This window comes from Pelodiscus sinensis, chromosome 2, assembly GCF_049634645.1.
Source record: "Pelodiscus sinensis isolate JC-2024 chromosome 2, ASM4963464v1, whole genome shotgun sequence".
Lineage (NCBI taxonomy): Eukaryota > Metazoa > Chordata > Testudines > Trionychidae > Pelodiscus > Pelodiscus sinensis.
The window spans coordinates 6,249,415-6,270,743 of record NC_134712.1 but is presented as its reverse complement, the minus strand read 5'-3'; the positions used below and the strand labels follow the sequence as shown (position 1 = coordinate 6,270,743).

The window sequence follows — 21,329 nt, the reverse complement described above, 5'->3', positions numbered from 1 at the left end:
CCTTTAGTCTGACCCAGTATGGCCATTCTTATGTTCTTATATGTACTATGGTTAACTTTCCACACCGGTCCTTTGGTGGCTCAAAGCCTCTATCAATGCAGACAGTAGCACTCTTCTCACACCATTTCCCTGCTCACTCTGGGTATGTCTACACTGCCACCCTAGTTCGAACTAGGGTGGCTAATGTAGGCATTCGAACTTGCAAATGAAGCCCGGGATTTAAATATCCTCGGCTTCATTTGCATGTTCCCAGGCGGGCGCCATTTTTAAATGCCCGTAGTTCAAACTACCTGCCCGCGGCTATACGTGGCATGGACTAGGTAGTTCAAATTAAAGCTCCTAATTTGAACTACCGTTATTCCTCCTGCCGGTCCCAAAACAGACCCTTGTGGAACCCCACTTGTTATACCTTTCCAGCAGGATTGTGAACCATTAATAACTACAGGCAGTCCCCGAGTTACGCGGATCCGACTTATGTCGGATCCGTACTTACGAACGGGGCTTTTCTTGCCCCGGAGGATGCGGGCGGCGGGACCGCCCAGACGTGCCGTGGTCCCGCAGCCCGCGTCCTCCGGGGCGAGAAAAGCTGCTGCACGTCTCCCTGGTCTGCTGGGGGGCCCAGGGAGACGCGGAGCAAAGCCGCGGAGGACGCGGGTGGTGGGACCGCGGCGCGTCTCGGCGGCGGAACGCCCGCGTCTCCATGGTCTGCTGGGGGGGGGCACCGCTAGTGCACCCTCCCCCCCCAGCAGACCACGCTTTTCTTGCCGACGCCTGGGGTAGAGCAGCTGGGGCGCTGCCGGGTTGGTCCCGCAGCACCGCTCCTCGGCGCTACTGGACCAACCCGGCAGCACCCCAGCTGCTCTGCCCCGGGCTTCCTGGAATCAGCCGCTGCTGGTCAGTTTCAGCAGCGGCTGACTTGGGGACACCTGGGGTAGAGCAGCTGGGGTGCTGCCGGGTTGGTCCCCGCAGCACTGAGGTGCAGCGCTGCGGGGACCTACCCGGCAGCGCCCCAGCTGCTCTGTCCCAGGCGTCCAGATTCAGCCGCTGTTGAAACTGATCAGCGTCTGATTCCAGGAAGCCCAGGGCAGAGCAACTCTGCCTCGGGCTTCCTGTAGTCAGCCGCTGGTCAGTTTCAGCAGCGGCTGAATCTGGACGCCAGTTCCGACTTACATACAAATTCAACTTAAGAACAAACCTACAGTCCCTATCTTGTACGTAACCCGGGGACTGCCTGTACTCTCTGAGTACGGTTATCCAGCCAGTTATGCACCCACCTTATAGTAGCCCCATCTAAGTTGTATTTGCCTAATTTATTGATAAGAGTATCATGCAAATAACATACCAGCAGGGAACTCAACTCCTGCTCCATATACAGAACAATTCAAAGAACTGGGCAAATTCATCATTTTTTCATCCCATTGTACAGATATGGAACTGAGGCCCAGAGAGATCAAATTATTTGGCCCATGACCATGCAGGAACATCCCAAAGCTAGGACTTGAGCCTGTTTGGATATGTGAAAATTAATAGGGGTCTGGGATGACTATACATCAGGGCTACATCTACACTGCGCATTGTTGATCAATAAGATATGCAAATGAGGCACAGGGATGGATATCGCCGCACCTCATTTGCATACCTATTGAGCTGCCATTTTTGCGGCATGGGCTTTTGCGCAAGAAGGAGCTGTCTACACTGCTCCTTCTTGCGCAAAAAAAACCCTCTTGCGCAGAGCCGTTCTTCCTGAAAATAAGCAGCAGAACGGCTCTACGCAAGAGGGGTTTTTTGCGCAAGAAGGAGCTTGCGCAAGAGCCTGTGTGACAAAAATGGCAGCTCATTAGGTATACAAATGATGCATGCCAATATTCATCCCCATGCCTCATTTGCATATCTTATTGCGCAACAATGCACAGTGTAGATATAGCCCAGGAGTCTAGCCGAAATAGGCATTGCCTTGAAACATGTTTTTTTCCTTTATCTGGAAAGATAGATTAAGAGTCTGGCCAAAGCAGGTATTATCCTTTCTGATGTATAAATATGCTCTTTCCCTTCGTTCTTGCAACCCAGAAAGATAGATAAGCATGCAGCTGTTCTTCTTTGTTGTGTCTTTTACTTATCCTCACTGGTTCTGTATAAAATATTTCAGGGTTACTTTTCTTGTAATCTCTGTAACCTGCTGATTCAGAAAGTTTGTAGCATTGAAAAGTGTTGATTTAATTAGAAATTCTGTAAATAATAATTAGGGATGGGTCTAATAATATTCATCACCTGCCTGCTAATATTCGTTGTATGGGAGTTGACATACCAATTAAGGTTTTAGGGAAAGTACTGATAGACGTGTAAATTAACACTCTAAAATAAATAAAAGGGTGTAATTGTTGCCAAATTGTTGCCACTCAGAATGATATCATGGGTGTCCAAGGTTAACATGCGTGGGCAGTAAAGCAGTTCCATTTACCCCATCTGCTCCTGGGTCGCCTGTTTCTTTTCTAACAGAACCTGCCTCTCTGGAGTCCAAGCTCAGTAACTTAACTAGAAGACCAGCTTTCCTCTGCCACCTGAAGTGTCCCGTGGAGAAAACGGTGAGCAAGGAGGAGGTGTGAACATGTAAAAACCGGTAGCTGCATTGAGGAAAGACATCAGCTGTTCAGTAAAACATTAGGGCACCCGTCCCTCTTCTTCCCTTCATCCACTGGTTACTTCTACTGGAAGGAGCCATCTTTAGAAATAGCTTTCTGTGTCATCCTCCACACCCCATTCAGTGCCCGGTCCTCTGAGGACAATAGCCAAGTTCCATCGGTGAGGGTATTTTTGTGATGGGTGCGTTTCTCACATAGGAAATGGACAGAGATGCAGAACTCTTTAACTACGCCTGCTCCCAAATAACTTACATCTGAGTGGCCTGGAGAACCATTTATAAGTGTTTGTTTCCCAGCTGCAACTAGTATATTTACTAATCAATCTTCATTTTTACTTGCTGATCTATATTTGCTTCCAGGCTAATATTTTAATTTGTATTGCGCTGTTGTTATTATTAATAATAATGGTTGTTATTTGAGCAAGATTATTCACATTAGATGTAAATGTAATTTCCAAATGAGATAGAAAGCTAAAAATACCAGATTAATCAGTTTTTATAATTTATTGTGATGCCTACACAATGGAGCAGGATCTTGTTAGTGCAAATTGAAATAAAGCACCCATGTTCTAGCATCTTTCATGAGCATAAAACTGTGTTACAAAATGTCATGAAACTGAGCTGAATAATAACCGAACCATTTTAAGAATAGGTGACTATCTATTGGATCATTATAGCTCTTCGTTCTGATATGTGGAATTACAGTTCTTGAACAGAAGTGTCTATTAAAAAAGTACTTCAACTACAGAAGTTAACAAACAGGTTTCCACACAACTCCAGTTCTGTATGTGTCCCCCATTGTTTACCACCCTTCCTCCTCTCTTCTCCCTCCCCAAATCACACAGTGGCATCTATTGCTAGAACGATATATACTACAAATAAACCTATAATTAAAGTGTCTGGCCTTGTCTACACTACAAAATTATTTTGGGATAACTACATTGCTCAGACATGGACAGAGGAACTAGGAATGTGGGAGGTGCTGTGGAACCCCACATTTTACACAGAATGCTGCTATGGCTCCACATCTCAGGTCCCAGCTGCCACAGCGTTGCACCAATGCAACGTTTTCAGTGTAGTCCTGCCCTCTAGCTGGCCTGAAGACCAGGACCACACAGAGACTCCAACCTGAGCAACATACAGTGGCCTTAAGCAGAGAAACCTCTGAGGATGTGGACACCCTCCATTTGAGGCCTGGGTCCAGTGTTCTCTGTAAGATGCACAGCTTCACAGGTGATTAATCAGCCCTGCCGCATCAGTCAGCTCTGTGAACCTGAGAGGGAACACTGCCTGGCTGTGTCTAGACTGGCAAGTTTTTCCGCAAAAGCAGCTGCTGTCTACATTGCCAGCGGTCTACACTGGCCGCTTGAATTTCCGCAAGAGCACAGACGATCTCATGTAAGAAATCAGTGCTTCTTGTGGAAATACTATGCTGCTCCCATTCAGGCAAAAGTCCTTTTGCGCAAAAGCTTTTGCGCAAAAGGGCCAGTGTAGACAGCTCAGATTTGTTTTGCGCAAAAAAGCCCCGATCGCGAAAATGGCGATCGGGGCTTTTTTGCGCAAAAGCGCGTCTAGATTGGCACGGACGCTTTTCCGCAAAAAGTGCTTTTGCGGAAAAACGTCCGTGCCAATCTAGACGCTCTTTTCTGCAAATGCTTTTAAAGGAAAACTTTTCCGTTAAAAGCATTTGCGGAAAATCATGCAAGTCTAGATGTAGCCCCTGTGTCCTAACCTTAAGGCTTTCAACAAATTAGAAACTAATTATCCCAGGGGGTGTCTAAACTGTACCCTTATCTCAATATTAGCTACGCAAATTTCGAAATAGCTTATTTCTAAATTTGGCGCTGTCCCCACAGAGCCAAATTTGGAAATAAAGTGCTATTCCAACAAGTCCCGTAACCCTTATGGAATGAGGATTACAGGGACGCCGGAATAGTGTGCCTGTTATTTCCAAATCTATTTCCTGAAATATCCCAAAATAGCGCCGCTGTCTAGACGCAGCCTCCGAGAACACTTCCCTATCCATCGCTCACTGAGCCAGCCTTGTTTAACTGAGATTCTAAGACAATAAGGATGGAGATTTCAGGAGGTGAGAGAAGATCGTTCTTGGCCAAGGTTCTTTACATGGGCAAATTGCTACATAAGGAAATTAGAATGAGCCCTGTCTGTTTTGGGACCAGCTCTGTTCAATATCTTCAGCAACAATGTAGATATTGGCATAGAAAGTACGCTTATTAAGTTTGCATATGATACCAAGCTGGCAGGAGTTGCGAATAATCTGGAGGATAGGGTCATAATTCAAAATGACCTGGACAAATTGGAGAAATGGTCTGAGATAAATAGGATGAAGTTTAATAAAGACAAATGGAAAGTGCTCCACTTAGGAAGGAACAATCAGTTTCCCACATACAGAATGGGAAGCGGCTGTCTAGAAAGGAGTACGGCAGAAAGGGATCTAGGGTTTATAGTGGACCACAAGCCGAATATGAGTTAGCAGCGTGATGCTGTTGCAAAAAAAGCAAACATGATTCTGGGATGCATTAACAGGTGTGTTGTGAGCAAGTCACGAGAAGTCATTCTTCCGCTCTACTGTGTGCTAGTTAGGCCTCAGTTGGAGTATTGTGTCCAGTTCTGGGCACCATGTTTCAAGAAAGATATGGAGAAATTGGAGAGGGTCCAGAGAAGAGCAACAAGATTGATTAAAGGTCCAGAGAACATGACCTATGAGGGAAGGCTGAAAGAATTGGGTTTGTTTAGTTTAGAAAAGAGAAGATTGAGGGGGGACATGATAGCCGTTTTCAGGTATCTAAAAGGGTGTCATAAGGAGGAGGGAGAAAACTTGTTCATCTTGGCCTCTGAGGATAGAACAAGAAGCAATGGGCTTAAACTGCAGCAAGGGAGGTTTAGGTTGGACATTAGGAAAAAGATAAATTGCCCAGGGAGGTTGTGGAATCCCCACCTCTGGAGATATTTAAGAGCAGGTTAGATAAATGTCTATCAGAGATGGTCTAGACAGTATTTGGCCCTGCCATGAGGGCAGGGGACTGGATTCGATGACCTCTCAAGGTCCCTTCCAGTCCTAGTATTCTATGATTCTAAGATTTTCCAACCATGAGCGGAGCGAGGTTTGGCTTGTGCACTACTATTGAAGTCCCAGGCCCCCACTCCAGTGGCTTCCTCGCCGTGCCGTCTCAGCCGGCCCAGCCTGCCAGAGCAGCCGCCTTCCACGTGGGTCTCCAGCGGAGGTGGGCGGGGGAAGAATTTTTCATGCGTGGTTGCGCAGGCATGCACCTTCACAGGAACATTGGTCAGGATGGAAAGCAGCAGGCTCCATTACACAGAATATATAAGGCGAGTCTCAATACAGTTTTAATGCCTACACCAATGAGGGTATTAACATTTATATTGCCATAGCCCCTAATGGTCACAATGAAGTCAGGGCGCATTGCGCTAGGTGTTGTACAAACATGTACCTTTCAGTCCTTGGCCAAGAGAGCTTACAATTGCAAAGATGAGCTTATAACAGTCAGACAAGACAGCTAACAGGCTACAAAGCAGTTAAGGGAAGATATTATGATAAATAATGATTGATTGATTGATTGATTGATTGATTGATAGCTAGATAGCTAACTAACTGGAACTGCCTAATTTGCACTGAAGACATAAAATACCACCAACTTAGGTTAAGCTGGTGACCATGTACGGGATAGTTTTGGGAACACATATTTGTGTCTCTCTAAAACCTCCACAGCTGTGAGTTGTCATTCATGTCTGTTCTGTCAGCCTGGGAGGCGTTAGCCTGATGGCCCATCCTTATCCTTCCCTTTGCTTTAAGCTCATCCTTAATATTTTATATCAATTGATCAAAAGCAAGTTTAATTTTTCCCTCCCTCACTGGTGCCAGGCAAGGTTTCATTAAATGTTCAAGTAGTCAAATGTGCACTTCATCAATATGCATCTGTCACCAGAGGCATTTGCTATGTCTGTCCTAAAACAACACAAGGACTGATTGTCTAGAGTGTTTTTTAGCTTGGCAGCTGGTTTTCCCCCCTTAGATAAGACACTAGATAAATTTGTTAATTAAAACATAATTCTCAGATACATGTGAACAGATAGTTAGGCTTGCTGTGTTACTTCTGATTGTTATTTTAATAAACCACTAAAGACGATATAATTGTATTTCCTGGCATGTGTGGAGGTGAAATGATCTTTTTTTAAAAGCCGATTTCTACAGGACTCTCTCAGCAGAAATACTAATTTGGTTACATTTTAGAGTAAACTCATACCTATTAGCTCAGTCTCTGTGGCACTGAACTTGGCTAGAAAAACCTTTGTATCCCATCTGCCCTTGTACACCCAGCTAAATAATCACTTGTTTTTATTGAATTTAGTAAACATCTCCATAACTATGTAACAACCAACCGCAGGGAACACATTGGCACAAAGAGCAGTGGCTCCTTCACTATTTGCTTATTGTAAGGGTCCCGTTTACAATATGTTTGTGCCATCTTCTCCAAGTTGCAATCTGTGAAGAATCTTGCAGATCACTTGATTTTGATCTGTAACAATCCCTAGAACTTCCATAGCGCATTATGCATTTAAGTAACCATAACAGACTGGAGCTAATGAATCCTTCCAAGAGCCGTAGTAAGGCAAGTGGCTAAGCAGCATTTATACCATTTTACATATGAACCAAGGCAGGAAGTGGAAGAGATACCGGTAGATGTTCCTAAGGTCACACACCAAGTAAGCAGCAGAGCATGGTTTTAGAAATCAGGACTTCCTAACATCCACCTATGTGCTTATTCCTTCAAACCACAGATCCGTGAAAAATTCCACATCTAAGGCTACATCTACACTACCCAGTGTTGTGCAAGAACATATGTAAATGAGGCACAGCGATGAATATCGCTGTGCCTCATTTGCATACTTAATGAGCCACCATTTTTGCGCAAGGGGCATTTGCGCAAGAAGGAGCAGTCTACACTGCTCTTTCTTGCACAAAAACCCCCTCTTGTACAAGAGTCGTTCTGCTGCTTATTTTCAGGCAGAACGGCTCTCACACAAGAGGCCCTTGCATAAAAAAGTAGACTGCTCTACATTTATGTTTTTTGAATTCACTTCAATTTCAATGGCTTCTTCACTCAGGAAAATTTTTTTAAAAAATTCTGGAAAAGTGTTTCCTTTAGATATTTTGAAAATGAAATAGTTTGTTTTTTCAGTTTGAAAAAACACTTTTTCTGTCAAAATTTCCTTTGGTTTTATTTTTTAAACAGTTTAAAATGTTTAAAAATGAATGACATCAAAACAAAGCAGTTTGATTTTGTTGAACCAAATCATTTTATTCAACCCAAAAGGACTTTTTTCTCAACTTTTCAAAATCATCAACAAACTGAAAAATCCATTATTTGTCCATCTCTAGTTAGAAACTTATCAACAGAACAAGATACTGATGGTCAGAAACCATGGTTACAAGCAACCTATCTACTTGGTGAGCATTATAACAATTGCGTTACACCAAGTTATAACAGAGAATACCAAATTCAGGACAAACTGCTGAGAAATGGGGCAGACACAACCAAAATGGGGGGCATTATTCTCCTATAAGATATGCCAGTCCAGCAGAAAAGTAAACTTCTGGCTAACACTGGCTAACAAGAAGTCAGAGATACAGGCTCCTTCAGTATTTTAGATCCTCATCACCACCAAAACCAGTAAACCTAATGATGAGCAGTTATTTAAAACCAATTTCTTCAACCAAAGGGTTCTTCTTAAGGGGGGACATGATAGCGGTTTTCAAATATCTAAAAGGGAGTCACAAGGAGGAAGGAGAAAATTTGTTCCTCTTGGTTTCTGAGGACAGGACAAGGAGTAATGGGCTTAAAGTGCAGCAGGGGAGGTTTAGATTGGACATTAGGAAAAAATTCCTAACTGTCAGGGTGGTCAAATATTGGAATAAATTGCCAAGGGAGGTGGTGGAATCTCCCTCTCTGGAGATATTTAAGAACAGGTTAGATAGACATCTGTCAGGGATGGTGTAGACGGAGCTTGGTCCTGCCTTGAGGGCGGGGCCTGGACTCGATGACCTCTCGAGGTCCCTTCAAGTCCTATTATTCTATGATTCTATGATTCTTATCCCAAAGGACCAGCCACACATCCAGGTCAATAGATAACTCAGATTTTACGTAATAACCATGTGATTGCTAATAGTATCTTACAGCTAAATGTTTTATTTATAAAGGGAAAGAAAGAGGAGTGAGTTAAAATTGGTAAAAGGAATCACACATTATAATTGCAAAGTTTTTAGTTCAGGCTTGTAGCAGTGATGGAATAAACTGTTGGCTTGTTAAGTCTCTGCTTTCTTCCAGATCATTAGTCCTTTGGTAAGAATGTTCCCATTAGTATAGCCCAGACATTTGAGCAGGAAATAGGTAAAATGAGATGTTTCCAGGGCCTTTTATAGCTTCTGCCAAGTGAAGGGAAACCCATTGTTCTAGTTTGTGGGAAATTACAGGTAATAAGATGGAGTTTGGAGTCACATGTTCAAGTCACATGTCCATGCACGCTTTGCTTAGTCATAGCAAAGATCATTAACCATACTCTAGTTAGAACATACTCAGGAAAGTCAATTAAGTATAGCCAGCCATCTGTCATGGTCCACTGTGAGTTAAGTGTACCCCAATAGGCTGTTTAACATGAATAATCCCTTCAGAATGTGCAGGCTAAATACCTTGTGAGTTTTTCCACATGTGCAAACATTTGAAATACAGGAACATATTTGATATTCATAACTTTGGATACAAAAATGATAAATGCACACAAATAGTATAATCATCTTCTGCAAATCATAACTTTTCTATTGACACCTTCCTTAACACACTTTGTATATGATTTCTTGTAATTATATAACAGTAGTAGCAACACTCATCTACATGGTCATACTTTATTCAGAAAACATCACACCATGGTTTTCTTTTGCAGTGTGCTGTTAAACAGCTGCCGTGTTCCATCCCAGAAGTTGCTGCTTTTCTGTAACAGACAAACTGACCTATCCTGCAAAACTTTGCAGAAACCTATAAGGTAAAAGAAGCTATATAAATATATCAATTACTGAACTCACAAGAGTTCCACCTTCATGATTTTTTTTCTTGGGAATTAACATATGCACGAGTCTTTAATTGTAAGTACTGCTGATTCTGTGCTGACCATTTATTATTATACAATATTCCCCCCCTCTCCCACCGCCGCTTCTCTTATACCACACAATAGGTGTAAAATAATTCCCGTGGTCTGGAGCAATGGCGCGATAGTTGTTCACTGTGACAGGCTCATTCACGGCCACTACTTTTCTGATAACCACTTTGACCCCTGAATGACAAACTGTGCTGTGCACAGAAGCCCTGCGGCAGAAGGGGAGAGAGTCTGACACTCACACTCTGCACAAGAGGCTGTGGGACAATAAAGACAGTCAACACATTAGCTGCAGGTTTGTGACAATTGGCTGAACTGCCTCTGTTTTGTTCTGACGGGCTAATCAGAGCAGGGCTTATTCAGGCAGGTAGATTGTTTGACAATATGCCCTACTTGTTGCGAAACCACTCGCTTCTCCTGGCCTGACGTCCTGCAATTGCGAGAGGCAAAAAGACTCAGTTCTGGTATAAGAAATAGGGGCCCGATTCACAGTTCTTCCCTCCCTCTGCTTGGGGCAAGGCTCTTGTGATTCCCCAGTAGTTTGGCTGGGGTATCTCTGGCAGATGGGCAACCTGCAGCCTACGGGTTCATGCAGCTTATCTGGGTAAGCTGCCGGTGGGCTGCCAGAGAGGTTGTTTACTTTGTGTCTTCAGGCAAGGCAACCCACAGCTCCCATTGGCTGTGGTTTAGCCAATGGGAGATGCGGGAAGCAGTGGACAGTCCCTGCAGCCTATGACACGTCCCACAGCTCTCATTGGCCGGGAACAGTGAACTGCAGCCAATGGGAGCTATGGGTGGCTGTACCTGTGGATGCAAGGTAAACAACCTGTTTAGCAGACCGCCAGCAGCTTACCCTGACTAACCGCGTGCAGCCAAATACAGGTCTGGGAGCCAGGAATTCTAATCTTCCATTTTTATGCACTTCTGTCCTTCTTGATCCTGCAAAATGAAGTGTCCAATTTCCAAAACAGAGGCTGCCATAATGACTAGCAGTGGATAGAAACAGCGATCATATGGGACAGCCCGTTCTTGCAAAATTCCTAGGCTTATTCGGAAGAGGGCTTGACTTACGAGAAGCTTAGGATAAACTTTTAAACTGTCAGGTGTTCATTCAGCAGAAACCAAGCTTCTAAACCACTGAACACCCCATGTCCCTACAAGGCAGCACTGAGGTCATTACGGATGCACACAGAGGTTTTGACTTGTACTTTCTACAACGTCCAGTAAATATGGATGATAATTTTTCAGGAACCAACCTAAAAGAGCTACAGCATGATTTCCAGAGAGTCTGAGCACCCATAACCCACAACCACTTCAGCAGGCCAAGATTACTGTCATGGACAAGAGGAGTGCTGACCAGGTTAAGCTGGCAAAGCTGCTGGCAAGGAATCAGAGAACCAGTGGTCATAGGGTGTTGAAATGTGAATTGAATATAGGTTCCCTGCCTGCTTTCTTTATGTGAGAGAGGTAAACCAGGAGAGAGTCACAGCATGATTTAAACTCAGGCAAGACTGCCATGCCCCTACGGAATTCCAGGCATGGGGGGGACTGAACAAAAAGAAAATTGGAAGGAACTAACAGGGAAAAGTGAATCCAGTCGTGTTCAGGGTAATTTTTCTTTATTTTGTGGTTTGGTTTGAACTGCTCTGTGAGAAACCTCCCCTCTCCAATTACCATCTAAGCGTTGCTCTTAGAGATTTTCTCTGGTTTTTTTTAAATTTGTTTTCCTTGGTTGCTCTGTAACCTGCAGCAACCAAGCATGCTGTATCAAGTTTATCTTTCGTTTTGTAATAAAAATCATTTTTTAAGGTGACGATTTGATTCTTGTGTCCCGGCAGGTCTGTCTGTGTGTATCTGCATGCCTTTGACTGCGGGGTCAGCTACCAGAGACTGCAGCTTGGTTTTCTCTTTTCAAGCTCTTTTGAGGCACAGGAGCTTGGGGGGTACCACTGGGGGGTGATTTCAAGTGTTCACCCCCAGTTTTGGGGATAAAAAGCACTTGATGGTGGCAGCAAATTCCCCCAAATCTGTGTATGGTGATTCTGGGGGGAAGATTTTTGTAACCAGTGCCTGTAGAGGCAAGGTTTTGAAGCTCTCTTGCAGGTGCTCACCTTCTGCACTCGGAATGTCAGAGTGGGGCATAGCCCTGACAATTACATACACACTATCATGTTATTGGGTGCTGCTGTACTCCACCCCAGAGGGGGTTGCATTTCAGTGGTGCATGTAACTCTATAGTTTATGAAGAGCTCTCAGATCTGACAGCAAGAAAGACATATAAAATGTTTTTCTTTTTCTTTTCCCCGCACACAAATGCCAAAATAGATTCTTTCTTTTTGTCACTATGGCTTTATTTGGTGCCAGTGATGAGGTATGGAAATCACTGGTGGACCTGCTGAAGGAGTGGAGATTGGGCTATGATTTATATCCCATGGAGAGGGATGCCATTGATTCCAGTGTTCTCAATGAACATAATTTATTTCCTAATTAAACTTTGCTGTCAAATTGCCCATCCTGTCATTTTTAATTCTGTATTTAATAGCCTAAACAACAGAATGCCTGGGCAGAATGCTTTATACCGGTGGGGCCTAAGTGAAGAAAGATGCCAAGTGTGTGTCTCTTAATAAAACGTAATAGTCAACCAGAAACAATAATTTTTAGGCAGGGCACTTTTTCCTCTGACAGGCAAAGTGTATAAAACAACTAGGATTTGAGGAGGCTCATCCTTCTTGCAAATATAAGGATTGAGAGCAAAATGGCCGCAAACTGGGAATTTGTGCACATCTGTACTGGATCCTTCAAAATGTTTGTTGGGCCAAACTGGGATTCATTTGAACCAGAAGGAGGATGGCTTATGAGGGAAAACATCTATGTACAGGCAGTCCCCGGGTTACATACAAGATAGGGACTGTAGGTTTGTTCTTAAGTTGAATTTGTATGTAAGTCGGAACTGGTACATACTGTAGGGGAAACTCTAGCCAAACATTTCTCCAGAGCTCAGTTTTAATCTCCCACACCTCACTTCCCTCAGTCCTTTATTCTCAAGCTGAGGTGTCTGCTGAGAAAAGCCGCTCCGCGTCTCCCTGGTCTGCTGAGGGGGGGCGCTAGCTTCGCGTCTCCCTGGTCTGCTGGGGGGAAGCAGCTAGTGCGGGGTTGCCTCACTCCGTTTGTAAGTAGGGATCTGATGTAAGTCGAATCCATGTAACCCGGGGACTGCCTGTATATGGGCCCCCAGGACTTTCACATCTGGGTAGCTCACAAAACCCCTATCATGTAAGAAAGGGCTATTAACCATGCTTTATAGATAGTCCTAGCTACTGGGCCCTTCTTCCTCTTGGAGGTTTTGCTCCAAAATGAGACAACTAGAAAAACTTGTCAGTCGTTTCCTGGGAATTTCACCAGAGCTCTTGGCTTTGTCCACACCTGAGGCCCACTGAAAAAATCAGGGCAAATGGAAAAAATCATCTCTACAGGTCATTGCAAATGGAAAATGCCATATTTCACCTGAGTCTAACTATTATTATTGTGTGTCCCTGTAGCCCACCAGGGTCTAGGAGGGGAACTTCCCCCTGTGGGTCAAAGAGGGCAGTTACTCCGCCGCACTGTGCCTCTGCTGAGTCTCCCCTGGGGAATCAGCTATGCAGCTAGTTTGGGGCTGTAGCCTATGGTCAGGAGACACCCAGAGTCAGTAAGTCCAGCCCTTCCACCGGGCTGGACACAATAGTCATGGTTCAGGGGCATCCTAGATCTTGCAAAGAGCCAACAAGCGCAGGTGGTTAGCCTGGAACAGTGGGGGGAGGGAGAGACTGCCACCCATAGACTGGGGGTAGGGGCACGGGACACAGACCCACCTGCTCCACTGCGTCCCAGCCCAAGCCCCTAACAGTGGCAGCTCCGTTTGCTGCTGGGTCAGCAGAGATCCTACCCGCAGTCACAGGGTGTGCGTCAGCCAGACTAAGGTCAGCTGTCCCTGGGCTACTTCCAGACTCCCCCTCAGAGCATTCCCAGCTCAAATGCAGGTCCTCGGGGGTGTTGAGGGCTGGAACCTCTGGTAGTATGGGCAGTTCGTCCAGATCGATGTTTGTCTAGGGGCCACGTGTTTAGGGCTGCCAGAAGGTTGAAACAAAAATACCGAACACCCCCCATCCCCCCCAAAAAAAACCACCAGGGAAATATTCTGTTGAAGGGGAAAAAAAGTGGGGGAGACAAAAAAAAAAAAAAATAAAATAAAACAGCATTAAAACAGCATGTCCCTTTTAAGAGTGAGTGCAGGGATAGGAACAGGGGAGTGGTTGAGCACTAAGTCCCTAGATCTTTTGGCTGGCAGCCATTTTGTGCCGGCAGCCTTGGGGAACCAGGTAAGCATGGGGGCTGGGGTCGGGGGGCTGGAGGTGTTGGGGGCCAGGGAAGGGCTCGAGGGGGGGAATATTTGTAGGGTTGCCAGGTGCCTGGCATTTTCACCTCCTGGCTGGGGAAAAATTCAGAAAATACTGGACATCTCAGGTGTCCGGTATTCTCTGAATTTTTTTACTGGACAGGAGGCAAAAATATCGGACTGTCTCAGTGAATACCGGACACCTGGGAACCCTACAGGTGGTCCTGGTCAGTCCTCAGACTCAGCTCTGTAGCACAGAGCAGGCATCTGGTTCCTCTGGTGGCTGGGGCCTGACTGGGCTCCCGAACTGCCTTTTATAGCTCTAGCCCCACCTCCTGACTTCCGGTCTGGTGATGGGGCCAGGCTCCGCCCACCATGACTCTACCAGAGGCTCCTCCCCCTCTAGGTCAGTGGCAAGCTAGTCCGGCTCACTAGAATCTGAAAAGTTCCCTGGGAAGTGGACCAGATCCATATAAAGAAGATGCAGTCATTCTCCCTGTGGTCACACTTTGCCTCAGAAAGCGAAGGATTCAGTTTCATTTGAACCAGGAGGATGGTTTATGGGGGAAAGCATCTATGTATACGGGCCCCCAGGACTCTCACATCTGGGTAGCTCACAAAACCCCTACGATGTAAGAAAGGGTTATTAACCACGCTTTATAGATTGTCCTAGCTACTGGGCCCTCCTTCCTCTTGGAGGTTTTGCTCCAACATGAGACAACTAGAAAAACGTGTCAGTAGATTCACAGGAATTTCACCAAAGCTCTTGGCTTCGTCCACACCTGAGACCCACAGCAAAATCCAGGGCAAATGGAACTGGATTGCCTCAGAAAGCAATCGCAAAGGCAGGTTTGCACAGATGAAGAAGCGTGTTCCTTTCAAATCCCATTTTAAAACAATTTCTGGTTGATGAAAAAGGCATTTGCATTTCCCCAAATCACCCCCTAGCTCATTTTAAAAGCGGGTTTCTAAACCTTCTGGGACCCTTCCTCAAGTCCTCAGTTGGTTAATTATTACTCGTTTTGGGAGGAGGGGGTAATATAACTGTAATTGATTCTATTACAAAGCTCTCCCTCGATCTGCATACAGAAGATCTGTATGGCTGTGTCTAGACTGCATCCCTTTTCCGTAAAAGGGATGCAAATTAGACACAGCGCAATTGCAAATGAAGCGGGGATTTAAATCCCCCCCCCCGCTTCATTTGCATAAACATGGCTGCCGCTTTTTTCCGGCTCGGAGCTTTGCCGGAAAAAAGTGCCAGTCTAGACGGGGATCTTTCGGAAAATAAAGCCTTTTCCGAAAGATCCCTTATTCCTCTTAAAAAAAGTGGGGGGAGGGAGGGATTTAAATCTCTGCTTCATTTGCAATTGCGATGTGTCTAGTTTGCATCCCTTTTACGGAAAAGGGATGCAGTCTAGACACAGCCCATGGGTATGTCTATACTGCAGAGTTTTTCTGGAAAAACAATACTTACGTCCACACTGCTATTGCATCGACTGAGTTGACTCAACCACCAGAGTTGACCCTAACCCTAACCCAGTCCCTAGGCCCTGATTGGCTTGGGTGGGGGAGAAGCAGGGCTTGTGCAGGCCAGATCAACCCACTTGGCAGGCTGGATCCGGCCCACAGAGGCCTTTTTGCCCACCCCGGGCTAAATACAGATCTACTACACAGATCTAGGGAGAGGACTGAGTAGGTGATTACAAGCTGGCTGTAGGGCTGACCTCTTGGGCTTGAGGACACGCATAGGTTGGGATATTGTCTAGCACATGGGATCCCAAACTGGGGGGGATGCCCCGCTGGGGGGACATGAAGAAATTCCGGGGGGCGGGGGAGCGTGAGGCGACCCAGCCACACCTCGCCCCCGTCAATCCCACTCAAAATTTTGCTTCTATTTTGGGAGTGGGGGGCGTGAGGGTTTCTCAAAAATCAAAAAGGGGGTGTGATGCCGAAAAGTTTGGGAACCACTGGTCTAGCAACTACATGGATGCACAAGGGAACCAGGCTTCCTTTCTGCTCCTAGGTGGCATGGGGGATATAAGGGGTCATGTGCTGCCCTAGATGGGTCCCATGCCCTGCTATATTTTAATTGCTGAAGCCAGGTGCCCTCACTTTGCCAGACACCACCATGTCTCTCCCTGTGTTATTCAAGGCAGTATATTGGGAAGCAGCACACCTCCCTCACTGAGGCAGCTGCAGACTTCTTAGAGACATAACGAGCTTTAATTCTGGGACTGCCTGACTTTTAGGCCAGAGGGCTCCATAGCTTGCGGTAATTACCTGTTCAGTTGCTTTCTGTGCACGTATTTTGCTTTATTATATACATATATTTATACATATTCTTCTCCTTGTACCTATTTATCTCTAGTTATTTTATCCTCCAGATCAGAGGAATGATTCATTCAGCTGTTATTTTATATGGCAAGCCAATATGAAGGCCTGGGAGATCTTAGATCTCTGTCTGTCTAACTATTGTATGGTGTTGTTCCAATTAGCATCTTCGGGTAAATCCAGGAATACCACCTGACAGAATTGATATTCCTTCAGGATTTCCGTTATTAGCACCTCTAGCTTTATTCTGTTGATGCTAAGCAGTAAAATCAAGCAAATAATTAAATCAGGATTTCCTTTCGTGTAATAAAGTCATTTTGGTAACATGAAATACTGTTTTTCCTCTACTGGAGTCAGCTACATTCCCCTTCATGTACTCCCCTATTAAAAAAAAATCTCTTTTTCATGTTCCTAAGAAACACAACAAACCTAAGTCTTGCTTGTTTGCCAAGTCATCAGATTTTGGCACACTGCTTTTCTGTTTCAACTTTGTGTGTTTGGGCATTGCATTAGAATATAATGCTCTGGACTCTTCTTGGTAATAAAATCTCTCTCTCTTCCAGAAAGCAGTCCACCCGAAGATTCATCACTGGTGTAACTGCACTGACTTCATTGGAGGGAGCGTTTTATGGGACAAGCGTGAGCATGGGATTCCAGAAAACTGCTCAGTTCTTGGCTGTGCCACTCTGACCTTCGGCAAGTCATTTCACCTCCTGGTGTCTCTGTCTATATCGCTAAAAGAAGGTTTGCTGCCATCACATTGTTCACTCTGCTTGCGTGCTACATTCCTATGCTGTCTATTTAGAATGTAAACTCTTTGGCACGCCTACATAGCAGGGCAAAAATCAAATTAAGGGTGAGTCTACACTGCAACACTATTTCAAAATAAGTAGCACTATTCCGAAATAGCATAGTCCGCGTCTACACAGCAGGCAGTTATTTCGAAATAGTGTCAAAATACTGTCAAGCTGGAGGACTTCTTACTCCAACTCCTGTAACCCTCATTGTATGAGGAATAAGGGAAGAGTCCTCTATTTCGAAATAACTGCTGAGTAGACGCTCCCTATTTCTAAGTAAGCTATTTCAAAATAAGATACGCAATTGACGTAATGATCAGTGGTGTGTGGGATTAATTTAGCTTTCCTCCCTTCTCCAATATAAAAAAAAAATGCAGTATTTTCCCTCTCACACAGCGTGTAGTCAACCTGTGGAATTCCTTGCCAGAGGAGGCTGTGAAGGCTAGGACGATAACAGAGTTTAAAGAGAAGCTAGATAATTTCATGGAGGTTAGATCCATAAAAGGCTATTAGCCAGGGGATAAAATGGTGTCCTTGGCCTCTGTTTGTCAGAGGCTGGAGAGGGATGACAGGAGACAAATCGCTTGATCATTGTCTTCGGTCCACCCTCCCTGGGGCACCTGGTGCTGGCCACTGTCGGCAGACAGGATACTGGGCTAGAAGGACCTTTGGTCTGACCCAGTATGGCCGTTCTTATGTTCTTATGTTTTCTGCCCTGGGGTTCCAATTTGCCTTGAGCTCTCTGTGTGAACATGGAATTGAATGTACTGTCGGGAATGAGGTGCTGCAAAGGAGAATGGACAAGATGAGGCTATTGGTCTCATCCATCTACTTTCAGTGGTTTGGGAGTTTCACAGAAGGGAGAACAGAGGAAAGCAAATCTCGGAACCTATATGGGAGCGGCAGAGTCCAACGGGTCTTCCCTCTGTGGGACCAATGTGCCAGACTGAAAGAGAATATGTGGGTTGAAGCCACCAACTCTATGGATTCTAGTCAACTGCATTGAGTGGGAGGGGACTGTGCTCTTCGGCGGCCCAACTTCCTCTATAGACGCTCACAAAATTCAGCAGCCATGTGGCCATTGGCTTCAGGCATTAACATTCTGCAGGGAAGAGCGGTTCTGCAGACTCCGCCCCCTTTGGACTAGTTCACTTTTCCTAGGGGGGCCGGCAGCTGCCCGAATATTGTGAGAAGATGGGAAGTGTCTACCTAGATCACAGGGGGGCAAGACAACATCTGTGGGCCGGATCTGGCCTGCCACACTGATTGATCCGGCCCGCAGCTGCCCTGTTGCTCCTTTGCCCCTCAGGCCACCGAAGACCTGGGGATGGGGGAGTGCACGAAGTCTCCTCCACTTGCTAGGGGGACACAGCACCAGAAGGAACTGCCAGATGTTCAAAAGGGTGCCACACATCTGGCAGGGTGGGAGGCAAACACTTCACGTGCACCCTAACCCCAGGTCAATCGAATCTGTGGGCAGGGGAGCATCGAAGTCTCCTGGCCCCGCCCCTTCCACTCAAAGCCCCACCCCTTCCGGGCATCCTGGGGCCACTTTAGAAATGTGTGAAGTGCCCCCCTTCAAATTTATTGCCCACCCCTAACCTAGATAGAAAGGGGTATCCTATTTAGCCCTGCACCTGGGCCCCAAATGGCCTTCCTTGCAGATGAGTGCCCCTCGTCACTGCACAGCTGGGGAGAACTTTTCGGGAAATGATTCCTTCATCCCCTTTGTCACCAATGCCTTGAGCAGACACGAAGACTCACCATCACCGGGGGGTTTAGGGTTTCACTTTTGAAGAGAAAGCATGAATTGTGCTGCCAGTCAGTTAATCTTTGTTCCATATTTATAAATGATCAGGGCTGATACTTATAACAAGTCCCCTCGATAGTCTATCTATTCTAGCAGGATGTTTCAGGGAAGCATAAATTAGATTTATTCCCCCACTCAAAAAGCCCTGTAAACAAAGTTACAAAAAGCACTGTAAAATGGGTCCAATAGCATTTCCCAGCTTCACACGTATTGAAAGGGCAAATGGATTGAAGATCATGAGCCTTTGTGATGTCACCATAACGGGGAGCCTAGACATAACGAAGGAAGCTAAGTAGACTCCAATTTCATTGCCACTGTAGTGAAACACAAAACGCTTTGTTGCTCACTGGAAAGCGACTGTTTAGCAATGAAAAGATTAGAGCTATTAGTTTAATTTACTTTTGTTTTAATTGTCTAGAGGAAATTATTTTGCGCTAACAGATTAATTTATTTTCACTCGAGGCTGGTTGTGATAATTCACACAAGCTCTGAGTATTAAAACACTGATGCTGTGAATAAGATAATCAGACTTATTAAGAGGAGGGAAATAAACAATTACAAAGAGTGAAATTGGGAATGAAAGGAAATATTTGGAAACTTGCAGCAAATGCACAAAGGCACTTTTGACGCAGCTGGTTTGAAAGATACCGTTGTTGCTCTAAGACGTTCAGCAGCCAGCTGTCAGAGTGGATTCCCCTGGTGGTATACTTCTCGGGGGTATCAAGCAATAGAGCTAATTTTGGGGACCCGCTTAGCTAGGAACCTGCTTGTCTCCCTAAGACATTCTGCCACCTGATCTCCATGGGTGCCCTTCACGTTATATGGGGCTCAGGGGCTATGTCTACACTGGCGGGTTCTTGCGCAAAATCATCTTGCACAAGGGTTCTTATGCAAGAACTCTTGTGCAAGAACATGTCCATCCTGCCATGGGCTTTCGCACAAGAGCGTCCATGGCGGTGGGGATGCTCTTTTGCACAAGAAAGCTCTGAGGGCCATTTTAGCCATAGGGCTTCCTTGCACAAGAAACCCCTGCTGCGCGTCCACACTGCCTTCTTGCGTAAGAGCTCCTGCGCAAGAGGGCTTACACCTAAGAACATAAGAACGGCAGTACTGGGTCAGACCAAAGGTCCTTCTAGCCCAGTATCCTGTCTGCCGACAGTGGCCATCACCAGGTGCCCCAGAGAGGGTGGACCAAAGACAATGATCAAGCGATTTGTCTCCTGCCATCTCTCTCCAGCCTCTGACAAACAGAAGCCAAGGACACCATTTTATCCCCTGGCTAATAGCCTTTTATGGACCTAACCTCCATGAAATTATCTAGCTTCTCTTTAAACTCTATTATAGTCCTAGCCTTCACAGCCTCCTCTGGCAAGGAGTTCCACAGGTTGACTACACCTGTTAGAAAAGAGCATAGCTCTCGCGCAAGAAGCCCTCTCTTCCCACGCCGTACTGTAAATCTTCTTGCACAAGAGCGGGTGGGCAGTGTGGATGCAAAAACCCGCCAGTGTAGACGTAGCCCAAGAGTCCCCGTCACTCCCCACTTTCACTAGAGGGTAGGAAGTTATCTTCTGAGGGCCTGGTGAAAGGCAGTATTTTACCTTCTGTCATTACGACTGTGCCCATTTCCATCCTGGGTGGAGCATCTGGAGTGAAGTTCTTTCAGTCTCACTAAGGTATGGGCTAGTATGGCCATACAGGGGGCATAGGAAGGGACCTTACTCCCTGGCACAGCTGCATTATGGGTAATCAATCTACCACTAGACTCTTTTTGTGCTTTACAAAACTTCTCAGTGAATTCCCATTCTTGCTGCAGCTCCTTAGAGCAAAATTTGGGGCAGCAGCAGCAGGTCCTCACTTGTACAGCAGGCCCCTGAAGAAAGGAGGCAAGACTTTTTCCTTCACGGCCCCACTACATATGGGTGACAAGGCATACTCTGCTGTGGCACAGATACAGGTAACACAGCCGCTGCAGACATGTAGAAGGCAAATCCTCTGCCCCGTAAAGCTTGCAGTCTTAACTGCAGGGCTGAAGCCAGCCGCCTGCGTCCCGCTGCCACCTGCAGTGTTCCCAGGAGAGACGTGCCATTCAGCTCACGGGAGAACAGCTTGGAAGTGGTCACCCCTGACGTCCCATTGATTGGCATGGCGCTTCTCTTACGGTGCTAACGAGCCGGCCCTAGTGCCAGT

At 45.8% G+C, this 21,329-nt stretch overlaps 1 long non-coding RNA gene across 1 annotated transcript; it reads left to right on the top strand.

Annotated features, from left to right (window-relative positions):
* Positions 1 to 1,937: 1,937 nt before the first annotated feature.
* LOC112546221 (uncharacterized) lies at positions 1,938 to 17,274 on the top strand. The gene is made up of 4 exons (XR_003089867.2): positions 1,938 to 2,012; positions 2,497 to 2,582; positions 9,620 to 9,718; positions 17,099 to 17,274. It is a non-coding gene; the product is annotated as an uncharacterized LOC112546221 (long non-coding RNA).
* The last annotated feature ends 4,055 nt before the right edge of the window (positions 17,275 to 21,329 follow it).